General features: G+C 37.5%; 1 protein-coding gene across 4 annotated transcripts in view; it reads right to left on the bottom strand.

Moving 5' to 3' along the window:
• GHR (growth hormone receptor) overlaps positions 1-20890 on the bottom strand; it is a 151872-nt gene that overhangs the window by 81416 nt on the left and 49566 nt on the right. The gene's annotated exons all lie outside the window — the stretch shown is intronic.

Here is a 20890-nt window from a genome sequence, read left to right on the forward strand (position 1 = left end):
CTCACTCTGAGCACAAGGGTTGGAATAGATGATATCCAGGCATCCTTTCCAACCTCAGTAATTCCATGATTCCACAATTCTCTGTATTTACATATCTAACTGAAAAGTTGCAGGCAGCAGACAAAAGCTTTGGAAGAAAGATTGCAAACCTGTGATTGCATGGAACATTGAAAAGGAGTGGACTATTTCTAAGCAGACACATGATATGGATTCACAAATCCTACAAGATTGTCTAGGAGTTCCTGCTTCTCCATTACACTGGACGACCAACAGATGCATCAGACGATTTTTGGCACCTGTGAAATCTGGCACCTATTTCCAGAGCATTTCTGCTTCGAAGATTTGACCTAAGGAATCCTAATTGTCTCTTTATTCTATTTCTCCTGTATTTTATTTCTTTCCATTTCCATTTAAACCACTACTCTACATCTTCACTCAAAGGAAAACAAAGCCATTTTTCTGAGATGTATCCTAATTTTATCTGAAAAGCACTTTATTTCCCCAGATTGCATCAAACGTGATGTGTGACACTTGCTGAGAGTCTTGAACGGCTTTTTCCTAAACCTTTTGAAAGTATTTATCTCAAACAGAAGGAAAAATGGACTCTTCACATACATTTTTAAGCCATTCCAACCATTTCATTGCAAGGTGAATATGAGCCAGCAGTGCCCTGGCAGTCAGGAGGGCCAACCCTGTCCTGGGGGCATCAGAGACAGCATTGCCAGCCAGGTAAGGATTGTCCCATTCTGCTCTGCTCTGCTCTGGGGCAGCCTCACCTCCAGTCCTGGGGACAGTTTGGGTGCCATAATATAAGAATGACATCAGATTGTTTAAGTGTGTCGAGAGAAGGGTGACCCAAATGGTGAAACCCCTTGAGGGCGAGACTTATGAGGACCTTTTGAGGTCAGCTGGCTTGCTCAGCTTGGAGAAGAGAAGACTGAGGAGGGACCTGGCAGCAAGGTATACTTTCCTCTGGGAGGTAGAGAAGGGGAGGTGCTGATCTCCTCTCCCTGGTGACCAGGAGCAGGACACAGGTGGAATGAAGCACTGGGGAAATTCAGGTTTGACATCAAGATAAGGTTCCTCACTGAGAGGGTGGTTGGTCTCTCCAACAGGTTCCCCTTGTCATGACACCAAACCTGTAAGGGGTCCAAGGATAGTCTGGACAATGCTCTTGGTTATATGGCTTAGTTCTATATGGTCCTGAGAGGGGCAGAGTTGGACTTGATGATCCTTATAGCTGCCTTTAAACTTGAGATATACTGTGATTCCATCTTCCCTCTTAGTTCAAATTTTGTACCTTCAAACTTGCAATGGGGTTTCACATCCTCAGCTGAAATAATGTTCTGCAATTGTGAACTCACTCCTTAAATTCTTTCATCAACTTTCTCCTCTGCATAGAAATTCCCTAAATTCCTTCAAGGAAACACTAAGAAAACACATCAGAACCTCCCATCATTTTTCTTCTATTCAGATAGCAAAAACTTGGAATCTGTTTAACCTTTACACTTGTCTCACCAATCTAATCTGGACAAGGGATCACATTCTAGTTCCAATTCAGAGTATTTTTTTCCCCCATCTCAATCTATTCATATCCTTAGGAGTCTAACAATAATTCTTGCCCTTCATGCTTTAAATACTTCACTGAACCACATTTATGTTCTTACAGACTTGGCAGTCTTTGCCTCTTTGACATAACAATAACTGGAACATTTTCTTAGCAGCACTAAGCTGAGTAACAACTGATTATTTTTTGGCACTCATGGTAGGATAAAAGATGAATTTATGTTTTCCATTGCATTATGGTTACAAGTGTGTATGTAGACAGGGTAGTTCAGGTCGACCCTGCATTGCACAGCCAAATTTAGGAATTAATACACTTCTTGGGCCTTTAAAAAAAACCTATTAGTATTGTAAAGGATGCAAACAGAAATCCAAGAAATTTCACTTGACAAACAAGATAGCTCTTGTGGTATCCAGAAATTCAGACTGCCTTCCTTAAGTGAAATATGTCATATTCCCAGCTACAGTTACTTATCTTCTTGTGCTGTAGGAATGTTGTGAAGAATAGTTTAGTCAATGTTTATAGAAAGTATTTTGAGATCTGGGCAGCTGGAAATCCAGAACTCTATTAGCTGAAACTGTTGCTGACATATCAGTAACTTAAAAGGAAATGTCTTTTGATAAATAATGAAGAGGAAAATGCCAAGGAAAAGATTAGAAGAAAGATCTATTACTGGATTGTTGTAGACAGTTCTTATGTCCACACTTAAGCGACTAACAAATTTTAGAAGAACATGGACATAAAAATGTTTTTTGAAGTCTGGAGCACCTTTTTATAATCAAGGTAATAACCAGTTAATTGAGAAAAACACACAATGGGTATCTATACCTGACCATAATCCATATGTGGAGGAAACAATAAGCACTAGATTGATCTTTAATGAAACGTAAGAGATACTGAGGAATCAAAAACAGAAATAAGGAACAAAAAATCTTTTACAAAGCTGAAACAAAATGAAAACTGGAATTTACTAAAAGATTAATAATATTAATTTTAAAAAATCTCCATCCATCACTTCAACTTGCTTTTCAAGTAAACACATTACTAGGTACAAGTAACTGGTAACCTGTGTAACAGAAATTGAGAAAATCAGGCTGTGCAACACTGTCAGACATTATCTGGTCCAATCCCATTCTTCACAGCCAGATCAATTAATGCAAATAATACAATTCAATTAATCTCCTTTTTGATTAAATATTTCTCAGTAGGGACATAAAATGTCAGTTGATATGGAAAAGCATATCTATTAATACTAACTAAAGCAAGAATAAAAATTGTGGTTCACAGAACTAAGACTGTAAAAATGGAGAAGAAAGAAAATACAGAATTTTTGAGAAGCAAATACAGCATATTAAGAAAATCACCTGATAAATGTATGTTGCCAAAATTGTCACTGCTTGAAGGAAAGGCATAGTGTATAGAATGACTTGGCAAACTGTTAATACAGAAACATACACACAGTATTTATTGGATCAAAAAAGCTCATGACTAACCAGCACAGTGGGTAAACAATTTAGGCTTGTACAGGGTTTATAATTCAGAAATACAAATGTTATTTTAGGCTTACTGGTGCCTTAGTATGTAACTCAGGCAAAGATGAAACCTCCATGGCTCCCACTTCCCCTCTACTTTTTGAAATGGTGCAACCTTAGCACACTGTTCTTGAGAACAAAGGAGGGAGATTTAGGGGACAGCAGCAAATTTACCTTATCCCAGTCACTGCTAAGTTTGAGTTCAGTTTGGTTGTTAAGCCTTGCAGCTGTTACCTTAAACATTCCTAATTTTTAAATGACTGGTTTTACAAGTTTTACAAATCGGTAACATTTAAACAAAGCATTACCTATGAGCCATCAATTTCTTCAACCTTCAGTCAGCAGCAAATACAAAAAGCCTACTTTGTTGTCATATCGCAAAACAGCTACTCCATTTCCTGCCTCACTGTCACTTCTTTTTCCTCAAAAAAGCTAACATTTTCCATTTCAGTTTAGCAGAGTTCAGATTTCACTGACACGAGAAATGTAACTCTTCATGAGTTACCAAGTATTTTCAGTTTCACTCAAAATTATGTAGCATAATGGGCTGATCTTTCTACACTTCTTGAAGTATGTTCTCAGCTTTTCAGTCCTGAACTGCACTTCCTCAGTTTCTGCAGAGCCAGGGGAATCTGGACATCACTTGGCTATGCAGAGCAATGCCTAAAACCTACACCACTGAGCATACACCTCCATGCTGGTTTTCACGTTCATGCAAGGACTGTGTGACTGGTGCTATCAAGAAGGAGCCCTGTAAAGGGATTAAGCATTAATGAAAGGGGTTTACAGAATTTTGCTATAAAAGGTGTTGAAGTCAGCCAGGGGTAAAAAGTGTGGCTGGGAAGCGCGCAGGCATGTAGGGCTGAAGGGCTAAAATGCAGCCCTACCATCAACTCCAGATCCTCAGCCACGGGCTGAGCTAGACATCCAGATCTCACCAGCTGTTCCTGCAATATGCTGAGATACTTGCGGCTTCAAATACTGCTGGAATATGAGTGAATGTACTAATCATGTTCAAAATAAATATTTTGCTAATATGAAATACTGGTCTTAATTTTGTTCATCAACCATCACCACTGAGGTATAATATAATGGGCAAAAAGAGTCACTAAGAATTACATCTTAGTTGTGGCTTTTCTATTGCCCTCTGTTCCAGGCTATGTATGTACTACATTCTAAATATATTTCTATTGTGGTAATCCTCCACAATTTTGGAAAACAAATATTCTTAATGCTAGAGAGATGTCCATTTAATGAAGCCATAGGAGCCATATATGCTATGGCTTTTAATAGCTGCTTTCCAAATGCCAAAAATTACTGAAGAATAAACATTTTTTGTTGGTTTTGATCTTCTCTTTCTTCATACTTTCAAAATTTTTAGTTTCTAAAATCTAATTCTGAAGAATGATCCTACAACAAAGAAGCTAATAGATCAGGGGAAAAAAAATCTTTTAAAAGTCTCAAGCAAGACACTCAATGTTTTATTTCAGAGCCAAATGTTTCATCTAGGGAGATCTCCAATCCAGCTCCTTAACTGATCTTTAAGATTACACATGGCATTACTGGCCTGTATCACCATGGAAAGAGAGACCCAGAAGAGATATTCTATGTCACAAATTCTGAAGTCTATACAGCAAGGACACTTTAGAGTAGATTTTGTATTTTAATTCCATTCTATTTTAAATATTCTATTATTCTGTTATTTTATTACTCAGATCAATAGGAGAAAGAACACAGCACCAGAATTCCTCCCTGGAAGTCAGTCATAATGAGGCACCTGGGAAATCTGACCATTTAATTCATACCCTTCCATTCATCTTTCCTAAGTCTCTATATATATATGTATATACATATATATATGTGTGTGTATATATATATATACATTTAAATGAAAAGATTTATGCATACAATATGAGTTTCTGTTTCATGTCACAAATTCTTGTCATAGCCATCACTAATTTTCTCTTAAATTCTGCTTCTAATTTTCATGTACATTTGCATCCACACTGCCTCTATAGCTTGAAGTCTTTTTGATACATCTCAGAAAAAGCCCAAGACATCACATTACCAGCCAATGAAAAACAGTTCAACTAAAAGACCATCAGTATCAAAAATCAATATTTCTTTATCTGTGGCTAACTAAGGAGCAGAAAGTACCTCTGGCAGGAATTTTTTTTTGGGATGGAGTCAGAATTTACATAGAAATGGGACGGAGACTTCATCCAGAGTCTGTTTTACCTGAAGTGTCAAGTGAGAACGCATATCTTGTGCGATTCACATCTCCAGCCAAGCACTTCTCCATTGATTTAGACTTGTTTTTCCTTCTAAAAATATTGAATCAACAATCTTAAATCAGACTCAGGAATTCAAAGAGGCCTATTTTCAGGGGCTGGCAGGAACACCACTGATGGCAGGACTCAGCTTCCAGCCTCTGGCCAATATTAGACTGAGTTAGGAACATAAATTTACTTATGTGTTCACATAACTATACTTATTTCATATATTTACTAGCAATTCTGTCATGTTTGTTAATACAGTACACAACAGAAATACTGAGTAATTGCAAAACACAATCAAGTGAAGTCACTTAACACTTTCAATTAAAAGCAATGGAGAGGGCTTCCCCTTCCCATTTCAGTATATAGACATCAAAGAGGTTTACTGAAGAGATTCCTATATGCCTAATTGGATAATCTCTAATAGCTTCCTTATGAAACACCTACACCTTGATGGTAAATGATGTCATTAAAAACAAAGGGATTTGCAGTTGTCTTGCATTTCTAAGGTATGTTTACTAATGTGTTTGTAAATTTAATTGCCTTAGTATAGAAGTGACTTGAAAGTTTTCAAGGACTCCCAAATATTTAAAACAGAAAAAGAACCTAAAGCAAAGAGATGTACGTCTTTTAGTTCTCCTCAATCTCAGATTATTTAAGGAGATTCATCATAGTGAACTAATTGATCCTGACAGCAACTGAGTAGATGTTACAAAGAATGCTTCTGGGTCTAACAACTACTGATTCCTACAGTGCATGTGCATTTATACAGATGCAAATTATGTTTCCTTGTTCTTTCACTTAATGGTAGATTTAACACAGAGTTCAATTGCACTTCACCCATTATTATAAACCTGAATCCTCATTTTCCATTACTGAATCATTAATTTAATGGAGCTCTAATTTATCTTGTCAGTTTTTAAGAACCTAGACCAAGGGATTAAGGGTTTAATTTTTCACAATGTGAGTCTTTGAAAAGATTATTTACAAGCAGCTATTTCTGTAAGCAGTTGTGTACTGGGCACAAAGTAAAATGAAGTCAACTTTCTGGAAATAAAACTTGAACGTGACTTAAGAAAAATAATATACCAAACTCAGAATGAAAAAAGTGACCTATACAGATAAACAAATAAGTTTTATTGAAAAGAAACCCTGGGTTTAAAAAAATAAATAAAAGACAGCATATTTCAAACAACTTTCAATTCAACTTGTTCCTCATAACTCTAGTGCATGCTGGACAGCAGTTAGATAACCAGGGCAGCATGAATTACAGACTAATCACTGTCAGACAGAAAACGCACAATAATGGTTATAAACATAAAAGTAGCATTTCAGAATTTGGTCACAGATCTGAAAAAAAATGTGTAGATATGGTAAATATGTTATAGGGTTATAATGGATACAATTTTTAGAGTGCTTTGTTTCCTTCTAAAGTAGCACTAAGTCCTCAGACCACATGCTGATATCAGAACATTTCAGTAATTTTATGACTTAGAACTTTGGATCAATAAATGATTAAAGTTTTTTATGAAATAAAGCTTACTTGGTAGCTGATTATTCAAAGACCTACAAAAGAAAGCAATTGCTTCCAGCAATTCGAGTTGCAACAGCAGTGTGAGAAACTGAAAGTGCTTCTCACCACAGTGACTACTCTTCTCCAAACTCATGAATCTTTTATAAAAATTATCACATAAAATCACATGCAAAAAGCAAGATGCAGTTACCATGCATCTGTTGTTTCTGAGTATCAGCCTGCTAGAGATCCCAGCAGGCAGAATCAGCTATATTCATTCACCTGTGAAAGCTAGTGCACAGAATACAGAAGCAGGAAGAGATTTATCCTGTGAGAGCATTTCTTACCAGCAGCAATCCATTCCTGTAACCAGAGCTGAAGTGAGGTCCATCAAGAGAAATCACCCCAACAAGTCATTGATTTACTTAAATAATTTACACAGGAAAGCCAGTTTCAGGCTAACAGTACATCCTTTTTTTTCCATAAGCATACCAAGACCCACTCCTTCGGAATGTCTCAGCGGCCAGCAAGTGACTACAACAAGTATCAAGACTGGCAGGCAGAATACATGTCATGCCCCTCAGACCCATCCTTCAAAGGGAGCTCATACTCTTGATTAATTACTCCTTTCAGCTTTTTGGTTACGGTGGGTCACATCACATCTCTGAGAACTAGGCTTGTCTATAGGGATGTGTGAATAAGGACATATCTGAATGAGCACAGATAAATTCAACTATGACAAGGCAAGAAAGAGCTCAAATGACACTCCCTATGCATTAGAAAAAATAAGTGAGAAGAATTAAGAGTGTGAAAAAGCCGTAGAAGAGGCTGGAATTAAACCTGTAGAGAAATTAACAGAGTAATAAAATATTCACAATTTACACTTAGTCCAAAGGGACAAGGATGACTGCACAGGCTGGGCAAAACAGACGACAAGAAAAGCCTGGTAGGATAGATATGCTAGTGAGGTGGCTGGATGCCAAGTACCAAAATTCGGATTTCTCATTCACCAGAAGCCAAAAGCCAGTCTATGGCAAAATTTTCCAAGTAACCAAGAAAGATTCAAAACAGAACAACAAAACTCATAGTTTTGTACAGCACAGTCTGTACTGATCAACAGCCCATCTCCAGGCTGGCCCACAGATCAGCTCTTCCCACATGGGCAATGACTCAAGGATAGCATCATTCAGACAGCATGGGTGGTGTCGCTCTGCTACAGAGGCCCAGCTTCTTTTCTACGTATCCAAAAAGTGCTTCTGAGGCATTATGGAGAACACGGAACAAACTTTGTGTTCCCTTTATAAATCAACATTCAAGCAATTCTAAGGCAGAGCCCAGGAACGAGATGGTAACTACAGGTCACATCAATGTCCTGGTTACTGAAAGATCTCTGAACAGTACAGGTAAAATACACCAGGGAGCAGCCACACAGCTACTCCAGATGGGACATTGTTCCAGTGCTGCCACAAGGTCACCAGCCAGCACAACTCACCTACAACTTTTCCCCTCTGGTACCTTTCCTTTTGGAGGAAAGAGGAAAGGCGTCGATTAGCGCTGAAACAGTCTGAAGATTTCTCTCAAGCATTAAGTAGATTAAATTATTTTTTTGTCTACTCTAAGTCCTTCATCTCCCTCCTCTTGCTCTCTCTGCCCTATTACTCCTCTCTTCTTCTCCCTCATGGTGTCTTCTGACTATTCACTCTAGGGCTCTACTTTTCCATTATAAATGTGTTCAGTATTTCTCACCTTACAAAATTCTCTGTTCTACTAGCTCAGAACTGTCATAAATCTTTCTACAATTCTCATCTCAAACTCAACAAACCAAATGCATCCACTCACTGAAGGTCTAACTATCCAGTTTGTGGGCCTGGCTTTAAAATATAGATCTTTTGCACCTCAAGAAAGTTCCTGAAGATCTGTTTTTGGAAAACAAATCAGAATCTTAATTCTACTCTCAGTCTCCTTTGCTGACTATTCTATTTGAACTCCACAAATCTGTGTTTTTTGTGATGGCTTCCATTTGGGCTCTTCACTTTCACACCCACAGTGCTCCCTCCTTCCCTCTTATCTTTTAGAAGTCTCACCCAGAAATACCAGTTTTGCATATATGTAAAATCCCTTGACTGAGCAGACTCCTCCTTCCTTTTATTCCAAATCAATTTCTCTTGTCACACCGAAAATACTGTTGGGAATAAGCTGAAAATTACTTTTAATAACTTAATAACTTAAGTTGAATTTCAGAGAAGTGAGATACAATAAAAGTATGCAAAAATTTTATTTTCTTCCACCTGAACTTAGTACCCACTGCAGTATTATACAATAAAGTAATGATTTGTTTGAAGACATGACTTAAAATTTTACCTAAATCTTTAAAAGGTTAAAGGGCAGCTGAAATGAAACATAATATTTAAAGGCCAAAGCAAATTTGAATTAATTACCCCCTCAAGTAATTAAAAAAAAAGTAAAGGAAATTCTTGTTAGAAAATAAATTACTTGGACAGCTTTAAGCTGAAGAACAAAATCTTCATATTAAGAATTCATAAGCCACTGATCTCATTTTTAGCAAAAGATTGCATGCAGCTGAAGGACAGGTTTTGGTTTTTTTGCCATGTCAAAACAAAAGCACATAAATGGAAACTTGAAGTATCTATCTGATACAACTAGTTCTTCACTGAAGATTACTTTGTTTCTTTTATTTGATGCCAAAATAATAGTAAATCAAGGCAATCAGAAGGCATTTCACTACCATTGCTGATACTTTGGTAAGCACAAACAGCTAATGCTTTTAAATGATAGTAGCCTTCTCCACACTAATAACAAAATCACACTAGCTTCTGATTAATCAAAACATATCAGTTACTCTACTGTTAACCAAATTGAGATATAGATGGCTTCTATCTATATTACTTCATAAATATGCATTTATTAAAATAAGATGGCAATTGCCTACCTTTCATAATAATTTGTGCTTGTTATTAGAATGACTTGTATTTTCTCCTCTGAGATGAACATGTTTCCATGCCATGCGTACTAATGCAGATAGAAACTTCTGCAGAGAAACCTTTTAATATGGACTTTATTTTAAAAATATGTTTTGTTTTGTTTTAAGAGAAAAAGAGTAAGTATAAAAGAACGTAGAATCAGTGAAATGTGGTAGGTAGAAACAATACTGGGAATCCCAGAACACCTGATATACTTGTGACAGATGTAGGCACTAGCATCCTGGAAATCCCAGCTCCCACACGTACACATTGTGGCCATATGATGAGCTCAAGTGGTACAATTGTCACAGGAAGGATTAGGGCAGAGTAAAGCATTAGGAATGCCTCATAATGGCAAGAGACACTAACCCAAATACTACTTCAACTGAAGAATAGCGATTTTGCCATTACACATACAGCTTCCTTCATTTTTAGACAGCAAAAACAAAACTAGTAGGGCTATATATACATTGAACCAGCAGTTCAGTCGCTAACCAACTAAACTCGCCCATTGTCCTAACTCAGAATTCATTAAACAAAATCTAATTATCTTTAAGTGCCATTTTGTTAAACACCCCAGAAAGAAACAAGCCGCCCACAAGCAGTGTGAACTACTTTCCCCTCTCCACCACAGGGCAAATACAGATTATCCACAACAGGAGTAGGTCTTCCTGGGAATAGCCTGCATGTCAGTCCAATGTCAACAATATGAATATGTAAAATAAAAAGTTTGAAAATGGGAGATATTAGGACTTCATTTTAAAATTGACACTTATTTCCCCCTACACACTACCTGAAATCTTTAGAGTGTGGCATTTTCCTCTCTGATTCTCCAGAATGTTTCTACAGGTTGCTCCCAGGTGCTCTGATACATTAGTGAAATGACACAACAGCAGAGAATGTATTAGTTCAGGTATGCTGGACTTGGATTTTATTTTCTAAAGGCAAAAAGGAGAAGCATCTCTTATACAGCAAAGAAGAGGACATATAAAACACTCTTCGTTTTCAGTGCTAACAAGCTAATTATGCATACATGCAACATATGCGTAGTTCCTAACAGTGTAAAACTGCCAGTGCCTGCATCATTTACATTGAGGAGTGAACCCAGTTCTTAGCCAAAAACGTGTGTTGTTAAGATTTAAAGACACTGCAATACTCAGGAATGTTCCCTCACCGCACTGTTACTGCCATGGGTTGCTGAGGGAATGGTCTGTGAAGCACCACTGCCGTCTATTAGACAGATGGCTGAGTGATCCTGGGCAGAAAATGGGGCATTTTAATGAAAAGCTGAAAGTTCTGTTTCCCACAATTCCTTTGCATGATTTACAACCATTGTGGTAATTTAAAACTGGCAACCGCAGACCAGAATGCTTGACTCCTATTGTTTCAGTAGCACAATCAAATTACCCCTTTTGGGCTTTTACAATTAACTTGTTACATGCATATGTTATCACTTCCTAAACAGTAATATTATCAGATGAAGAAATTCAGCAGGGAATAGCAACAGGAAAAATATTGTGAATATAATTCCTAATCTGAACCCCGGTGAGAAATCCTTTATCATAATATGCAATTTTTTTCATAAATATAATTTTAGAAACTTTTACGGTAATCTGTTCTTTTCCATTCCAGTCCTAGAAAAGGAATGAAGGAAGGTCTTTTAAAATAAACATATAAAATTCCTGAACACTAAGATAATTGCATGTATGTTTAAGTAATCCCTTGGGCTCTCAGAGGTTTAATTAAGACTCTGAGCTACAAAGAAACCAACTGCCAAAGCTAACACCGGCCAGATACCTGCTTCTCTGACATGTTAGGATTCTGAATTATGGCAAGATCCTTCTGTAAGCATGCATGATGAAACAGCCAGAAGTGTAAAAGGTCATTCTTTTCTTATACTCACTTTTTGGATGAGATTTCTAGTCAACATTAATAAGCTAATTTCACATGACTGACATGAAGCTGCAAAACACTCTGAACATTACAATATACATCACTGTACTCTTGCCATTGTGGCATTACATGGAGCAAGAGGGATGCAAATAAAGCCTTCTTTATGCATTCCCTTGAGGAAAAAATTATGAATCACACCAGGTAAGCAGCCTTGCAGTACTTGCTCTGTAAAGTAACTGTACAGGAAAAAATCTGGGGTCACTTGGCACTTCTACTAAGGAATCTAGATGTTTAATAAACCACAGATCTAAGAATTGCAGTGAAGGAAGTTGATGGCTCATACTAATCAGATCCTTTTCTATCCAAGCAAGAGCATAGCATGGCAACACTGGCAGACACCAGTTCGTGTTAACACACTGTCCTGCCCAGCTGTGGGTGAAAAATGACCTGAATGTTGTGTGCAGCTCATCTGTTGCTGCTCAAATCCTCTCTTCACAATCAGGTTTGTTTTACTGTGGTTCTGACCCTGGAGAGACAGCAATCCCTCAGAGGTATATTTCCTGCCTGTTTACTCTATGTTTGGGATTTCATCCAGCAATCTTGCGGCTTGCTCCTGTTAAGCCCAAGTTACATCTGCCTAAAGCGTTAAGGCAACCGCCCAGAACACCAAACCTTCCACAACTGTAGTTGCAGAAATCGCTTGTAGTAAAACAAAGATTTTGCAAACAGTGCCACTGTTAGCTACCCTTAAATGCAGCAACAACTTGAAAATCTGCCTTCAATTAAATAGATATGATGACTCAAGAAAAATTACTGTACTGCTGTGAGAAGAGGTGAGCAGTACCAGTCTCTTCAAAAACCTCCCTGGTGCTGGCAGCTGTGTGGGCATGAGGGTCTGCTGCACTCTAAGAATCAAATAGGTGCTTCAAACCACCAAATGAGTGAACAGTGCTCATCTAAAGAGCATTGCTATATTTGGAAGCACCAAGAGTTACTGATTTGGCTTTAACTGCAAAAGAAAACTGAAACAGTTAGGTTTATACCAGAGAGCAAACATGTTGTGACCAGATCCCTACTCAGTTGAAATTATGGAGATATAAAACATCAGAGAAACTCAGCTGGCTTTGTTGGAGCAGTCTTCAAATGAAGAATGAAGAACTCAAGTGAATTTCCCTTATTTTCTCTGAAGTTCAAATGCTTAAATGCTTAAGATGTTTACATGAATGTCAAGTTTAAATAAACCAAGTCAACATGGGAAAAGAATATTTTCACCTTTCAGAAAAAGTTGTAAGGGTGATGAGAAGTCTTTGTCTTTTCTTAATAAAAGATGAACAGAGCCCTTACACTTTTACTTCAGGGTCTTCTCCTACTTTTCTCTACCTGTCATATACTTATTTTATTCTTAACTGAGAACATCAGGGATTAATGATCTCCTTAACAGTGTTTAGCAAAAATATAAGTGCCTGTAATATTAAAAAGGAGAACATCTCACAATGGTACGCATTATACAGCTTAGACATAGCTCAAGAGCCTGACAAATAATAGACAAATATTCTTAGGCTTCTGAAGATAAAGGTTTCATGCTCAAAGAACTATCAATGTTTTACAGAGTAACACTTGCAATTCTTGGGCTTGTTATTTCTAGCTCAAATCTTGAAGAATATCATGTGTTTGTTCTTTGTGGAGAACATGTATTTAAGGTATTTCAAAAGCATATGAAAAACGTGCCACAGAGGTACAAATTACTACCCTTTTGTTTAATATTAGCCACAGATATTTTCAGGTATATTCTCTTAGCACCCAAAAAATCCTGGTATTTCAATGCTGTATTCATACAAGTCAGTTTCTTTTACTTATATTCCTTTCTATTTAGACCCTGCTTTGAAAGCAAATTACTTTTCAGCTGCCAGGTTTAGAAAGAAAACACAGAAAGATGCAAATTAATTCAGCAGAGCCAAGATGAATTGCTCATTAACTATGGGTCAACAACAGGAATACACTCAAAAACCTCCACAACCCATATTTACCTTCTGTGCAACACAAACTTTCTTACTGAAAGGCAGAGATCCATCACTGTCTACAGAGACTGGGTTTGTGACAAACCAAATAGCTCCAACAAGAACTACATGATTTCTTCATTATTGTTCCACCCTCTAAATTATTTACAAGCAACAGTCAGTAGTTGCACCACCTGCACTGGGGCCCTGTCCTCTCTCTGGACTGCACAGGGGGACAGGAGCTGGCAGCCCTGACAGCATGGGAAGATGGCACTTGCATCAGGTACTAGAGGAGGCATCAAGAGCCACTCAGCTTCCATAGAAGCTGCCTACACACAGTACATAAGAATTTGGCATATTATTCTGGGGGGTTTTGATAGATATTCTGGGAAAAAATGGATGGTAAAATGATAAAAATGGTATGTTCACACTGCAAACTCATGCAGAATACACCTCACACTTAATGCAGCCATTGTGTTTTAAGAAGCACCTAGTAAGCTCCATACACATAATAGCATTTGTGGGTTTTGTTTTGGTTTTTGTTTTTAGATGTTACTTATGCATATTCTAGTGGTAGTGGTAATTGATACATATACATAGGAGCAGTTAGACCTGAAAGCTCACTTTCTTAAAACCTGGACCATTAGAGCCAAGCCTTAATGTTTTTTGTTTGGCTGCTATGTTATTCTGAATACAAGATGGAACCCCACGACACTTTTGAGGAAGTTGCTTTGTATTTATAAGCTTTTGAATCCCATTAACTCCAGGCATTACTAGACACAACTGCCCAGTGACACAGTGGTGGCCATCAAAAGCTGAGGTGATGCAAGCACTACGTATTATGATTTGAATAGTGCACTGACTGCCAAAACTACGGGACAACACCAGAACATGCACATACAATTCAAAGTGTCTTGCTGTAAAATATGAGGTTCTGGGAAAACAGACCTTGCTAAGACTAAATTGTTACATTTAGAGATTAATTATGTTACTGAGAGAGATTTCCTAGTGTTTTGATAATACCAGGAACCAATTATACAATATAATAAGCACAAGAAAAACCTTGTGTGATGTCTCTGTTGGAAAGCCATTAAAAACAATTTTATGTGATTATGAAATTGAAACTAAAATGTCATTCTCTCCTTTTAAATTAGATCTTCACCAAACCAAGGTTTTCCTCCTGTTAAAAATCCTTGGTCAATCTGGCTTTAGCATCCATCAGGACATTCCTTCCTCCATCACAGAAATTGACCGTGGTTGCTGCTTTTTACTCAAAAATATCAGAAGTGTCCAGGTCTTCACCACCAGATTGCTGAAGCCATAATGATTTCAGTATGGAATGGCAGAAGAGGAGCAAAAGGACTAGTATCACATGACCCCACTCGGGCTGGGTGTCAACTAAACATGGGAATGTTCCCAAGCACATTGCTCCTGAAAGAACGATGATCCCTTTCCCATGAAACCTGGTTATCTCACCATGGTCCTTAGAAGATCCCTGGCTTGGGTAAAGTCCCACAGTTGAAAACAATTCTTGAACATGTTTCAAGAACAAACACTTTAACAGTAAAGAGGTGGACATTCTGCAGGTCCCGGTTCCAGGTACACTTAAAGTATCAATCCACAGCTCCCAGGCAGCCATTTCCACTTGCTGCAGACACCAATCTCAGAGGGATGCCGCAAGGCCATTTTTACATGTGTGATACCACACCAGGAACTCTACAGCCATGCCTTGTCACTCCCTGACCTTAGTCCAAATATCCCTGTGGTTCCCCCAAAATATGCCATCCAAGGTGTCTCTCCTGCAGAAGGGACAGAAGGATGAAAGAACTTCAGCACACAGGTGCTGGTGTTCAGCAAAAGCACTTGTTCAGAGTATTCCTGGTATGGCAGGATGCACAACTGGACAGTACTGGCTGGGCCTTTTTCACACCAGCACAATCCCATGGTGCTGTCAGGAGCGTATCACAGTGAAGTGATGGGCAACTGCCATGTGAAAGAGCCAAAAATAATTTTTAACATCCTGAAATGAAATGCAAATATCTCTACTAGTTTTAAATACTACCAATCACACCAGTTGTCAAGCCACTTTCAGCAGAGGGACAGTCTTCTTAATAAACAGAAGCTATTAACAAAGACCAAAACCGTGGAGGTTCATAAGAGGACATGCTGGGAATGATGAACAACAGAATAGGCAGAATGCAAAATTCTGAGAAAATTAAAAAACAAACCAACAAAAAACACACCCAAAAACCCCCACCAAAAACAAACCCCACAAACAAACAAAAAAATTAAACCAACCAACCAACCAAAAGAAAAAAACAAAAAAAACCAAAAAAAACCCCAAAATGAAAAACCCAACAAAAAAAACAGGTCTTTTAACAGTCCACAATATCCCTCAGCTCAAAACTATGTTTGCCTTGCTGTTGGATGTTCAAAAGAGCTACAAACCGCTTAAAATTTTCTATTCTATTTGAAGTATTTTTCTGTAAAGGAAGGGATTTTTAACTAACTACATTTCTCATTAATTACAAATATATTAAACACCAATATGTTTAGCTGTAATAAGCTGGGGGAAAAAATGCTTAGTAATGGTTATTATTTGTACAGAGTAATGGTAAAATAAAAGTGTATTGTTAATTTGTTTTGCTGCTTTTATGACTACATATGTCAGAACAAGACACCTATACTATACTGATGTTTAATTATTAATGGCCTGGTTATGCCTTGAACTATTTTGTTGCACTTCTTGTGCCTTAGAACATTCACAACTGCACCATCTCTCCACTGGTTGGAGTAGCCACTTGTAAAACACCCACTGACCTGCAAATTATCAATCACTATGATCCCATGTCCATTCTGCCAGAGGACTGACAGATTATACCAAATGGCTTGATAAACTTGTAACAAAAGATTCAGGGTACAACTGCCCAGCCAAAATACCCCTGAGATGCACAGAGTGAATAAGGGTATAAATCAGACTCCAAGAAGCCATGGACTCTTAAAGGGACACATCAAAATCAGAACCTAGTTCTCAACAAAATGCCACTTGAATTTAAGTTACCCTAAAAAAAATAAGCTGCTAGATTTTATAGATTTTTTTCTAATTTTACATAGTGTATTTGTCTTCTGTGTTGGTGGAGTGCTGGATAAAACTGTGACCTGTGACATACATACTAAAAGTCAGTCTAAAATGCAATGAAAAGCTGGGAGCAAAACCACCCAGAAATAAAGACAGAATAATTATTATTTTTTAATTAAACCGTTACTAAAAATCAGCAATTAATTCTTTTTCATGCATTATTTTACGGACTACTTTTTTTCAGGTCATTTGAAGCAAATCTTGCCTCCCACTAGGCATTTCTACATCAGTTAGTGCAAGTCATAAAAAATGGTAACTGAATCGCTTTTGAAGTAAAAATACATAAAGGGAAAACAAATACACCTATCCCTTCATAAACTGATGACTTTGCAACCATTAAATAATTCAGCACTAAGAATTTAGCCACTAAAATGTACACAAAGGGAGACTGGGAAGAGGAAAACATGACGTGAATGTCACCGCTGGATGATTTATGTCAAGCATTATCCAGTTCTCTGATAATGGTAATAAAATCAAAAGCTGTAAGGAAACAGTAAAGATGAGAAGGGTGAAAGCACACCTTCACCAGATGAAAGCACAATTCCCATCCCTTTTGCAGACAGCCGCAGTGCTGGCCATAGTCTGTACTGTGGGACAAGGGTTCAAAACTTGATGTCTGTACAGTGTGTGCAAATATAAAGCAGTAGCAACCCTGACGACAGGGAGGAGAATGTCATCTCGGCCATGTGACTAAACCTCACTTTCTGCAGAGGTAAATAAATAATAATTAGTTTATAAAAACCTCGGGATACAGAGAGTAGGCAAATTTGGGGTAGCCTTTTGTGAACTGGACAGAAAATTATATTTATTCAATATCCACTCCTGAGATCATAATCAAAACCATAAAATGCTTTACAAGTAAAAAGGCAGACAAGGGTTTTGAAACTTTAATATCACTAGCTCTATCAAGTAAAAAAAACAATTATCAGAAAACTGAGACCAAATTAATGTCTGGGGGTTTTTTGGTACTTTTTTTTCCCCCTTGTTTTCTTAAACTAAACTGATTGCAGCAATCAATAAATAAGTTTCAAAGAGCTCTTTCAGTAAAGACCAGACCTAGCCAGCAGGTATTACATTAACAGTCATTATCAATTAGGGCTCACTGGGCACATTATTTACAAAGCAAGCGTTCTGGGAATCCACTCATGTGTTAAAAGAACTTCTGTACTGCTCCAGAGTGATGTTAGCAAAGCTAAGTGCTGCTTCATTAAGTGCAGTACACACACTTCTTAATGGAGAGTAACTTTAATTGTCAGAGGGAGTCCATCTTTACCATCTAGTGTGGGATAAACACACTCACGTTAATAATTTCAGGAACAAGGGAAAACACTGTCCATTTTTTTTCCATTTTTCTCCCCACAGAAAAAGATTTCATAAGTAAATTAGACAAACATTCTGCAGAGTTATTAAACTCTTTCAGCCTTTAGCACATATAAACATACTGAAGGAAGGTTGAAAATTACAAAATATTTCATCTTCTGAGAGCTATCTCTTCAATTCCATTCAGGCAGACATTGATCACTCCAATTTATAATGGCAATAGCCATGCACGGTAAAGAAGACAAGTATTTCTAGTGAGTCATTTTGTTATTTCTCAATAAATCCTTCTCCTCCCTTCTCTAAATGCCTCTTATAGTAGATACAAACATCAGTACACATCTATTAAGTCATATGTACTTTTGAAAAGGCTGCTCTTTTCATATTTTGATGATTACAAAGCATGCAAGTTATACAAACACAGAAATACCACTGTAGTTATATTTGACTTGAAGACACAAAAGGAATTATTAGCTAACAATGCTGATGGTCAGCACAGAAACAAAACAAACTTCTGTTCTGGGTAATCAAGATTTGAAGATTCACGTTTGGGTGCAACAGTATGAGCCATAGATGACAAGGAGATTAACAGCAACATTCCCTTCAAGAGGAGAAGGCTATGGAGTGCTGTTAGTATTTGCAATAAGACAATGAAACAAATATACAGATGAACATATCAGTTTATTTTGAGAAGAAAACATCTTATGTAGTACAATTAAAAAGAGTTTTAAAATCTCCATTGCAATCAATGAAACATAATTGTCTCTCCTTTAATTAAAGGCCACTTGTCACCGCCCTGAAGTGACAACTAAATTGCAAAGGGCTAAACTGTTTCCCAGTTCAGCACTCATCTCCCAGTGATAAGTGGCATTGAGTGTCATTGAGATGGTTTAACTGTTGCTTAAAGAAAAAGCGTGGAGAGGGCAGGATGTGTCTTCACTCCTAAAAGCAGCTTTTTTTGTGAAACATGCTGAAATTCCTATACTTTGGTAAAGTTTGGGTAACATCCTACTAACTGGGAGCACACGCTCTTGAGATAACAATTTAACTACATTAATTCCAGCAAGCAAACACCACTGCTGGTGATTTGACAATAAAAAAAATTGTAAAGTAAATTTTCATGTTTTTTAAAGAAGTATGACCCATTCCTATACAGTACTTTTACTCCTGTCCTTCCTTGCACTTGAAACAGTCTATCCAACATTTCTGTGATAAAATGTGCCTTGTTCCTCTCCCTCAACACTGTCCAGACATGAAATGAGCCCTTTTCACAGAGATGCATGTGTTCTCATCCTGCACCAATGATTTCTACAGTAGCTTATGCTTAGAAATTGCACTGCAGAATCAGGACCTTCATTCCGTCATTCCATCAAGATGGAATTTCTCCACCTTGAGAAAGCAACTAATACACAACATATACACCTGTATATCAGTTTGGTCACAGGCTGAGAAAGAAGATCTAGAAAAAGATGCTGTTTCTACTCTTTTTGTTTTAAATAGCTGAGGAATTCATACAGCAAAGACACTGAATGGGATTGCTTGAAGAACTTACTTGACTTGCCAAGCTTACCACAGGCATTCAACATTCAAGACACTACCTTAAAGTTGTGCTTAAAAATGAACTTCCTTATTTCTTTGGGGGCTTCAGCCTTCAGGATTTACATTTGCAAAATCCTCTAGGTGACACTGAAGGCTGTAAAATTTCATTAAAAGCAGGAGAAAGCCATATTGCATCTCTTTAAAAATTAAATGCTTTTGGGCATTTTATAGCACTATGTGTAAGATCAAATCTCAAGCAAGGTGCTAAATGGACATGGAGGTAAATAGGGAGTAAACCAAATAGAATGAACCTTGTTACATGTATTCACATCTTTTCAGCACCCAAACCCCTCCAAACATGACAGTATCAATAAATAAACAGGACTAATGACAAGACAGGCTGTACCAAGGCATTTAACATTACTGACTGTCACAGTATTGAAGTGGATGGTGTCCTTTAAAAAAAAAAAAAATTTTTACAGTCAATTTGCTTTAGCAGAAGCTCATATCCATAACCTCTCAAAAAACCACCAGCCTCCCTCAAGCAGTTAAGCATAAATGGTAACATGATACACAAAAACACTCTTCCCTCCTGCCTCATTTGCAAATTTTTATTTAAATATAAATACTATAAACTTTCTTCATGTGATTAATTTAGCAGGTTAAAAGGTTCACAGGAATATACAGTACTCATTTAAGTGGCCCATGGTGAGCAGTAATTACATCTCAGCTGTCATAGTGGAAATGGAATGCAAAGTGATTAATGCTGTACAGGGAAAAAAAAATTATTCTTCCATATGGAACATCTTCAAAGCCTCTGTAAACCAGTCCTTATAACCCAGCACTGCCTTTTATCCTCCTTACCCCCTAAATGCATGAAAATAACAATTAAAAAATAAAATAATTCAGCATCTGGATTAAGATGAACATTAAGATGAACAAATGGGTTGCTAAATGGGAGCTCAGCTTTTGACACAAGTGCAGCCATAGTCAACCTCAAAAGCAAAAAGAAGCTGTGATGTCCAAGAGAAGGAGATAAGCTGGAGAACAAGGGAGCAATCTGTGCTTGAGGCAAGTGGATGAAGGTCAATCAATAGATGGCCCTTAGCAAGTCTTACCTGCTGCAGCCTCTCCCAGAT

The sequence above is a fragment of the Poecile atricapillus genome, chromosome Z, assembly GCF_030490865.1.
Source record: "Poecile atricapillus isolate bPoeAtr1 chromosome Z, bPoeAtr1.hap1, whole genome shotgun sequence".
NCBI classification, from domain to species: domain Eukaryota; kingdom Metazoa; phylum Chordata; class Aves; order Passeriformes; family Paridae; genus Poecile; species Poecile atricapillus.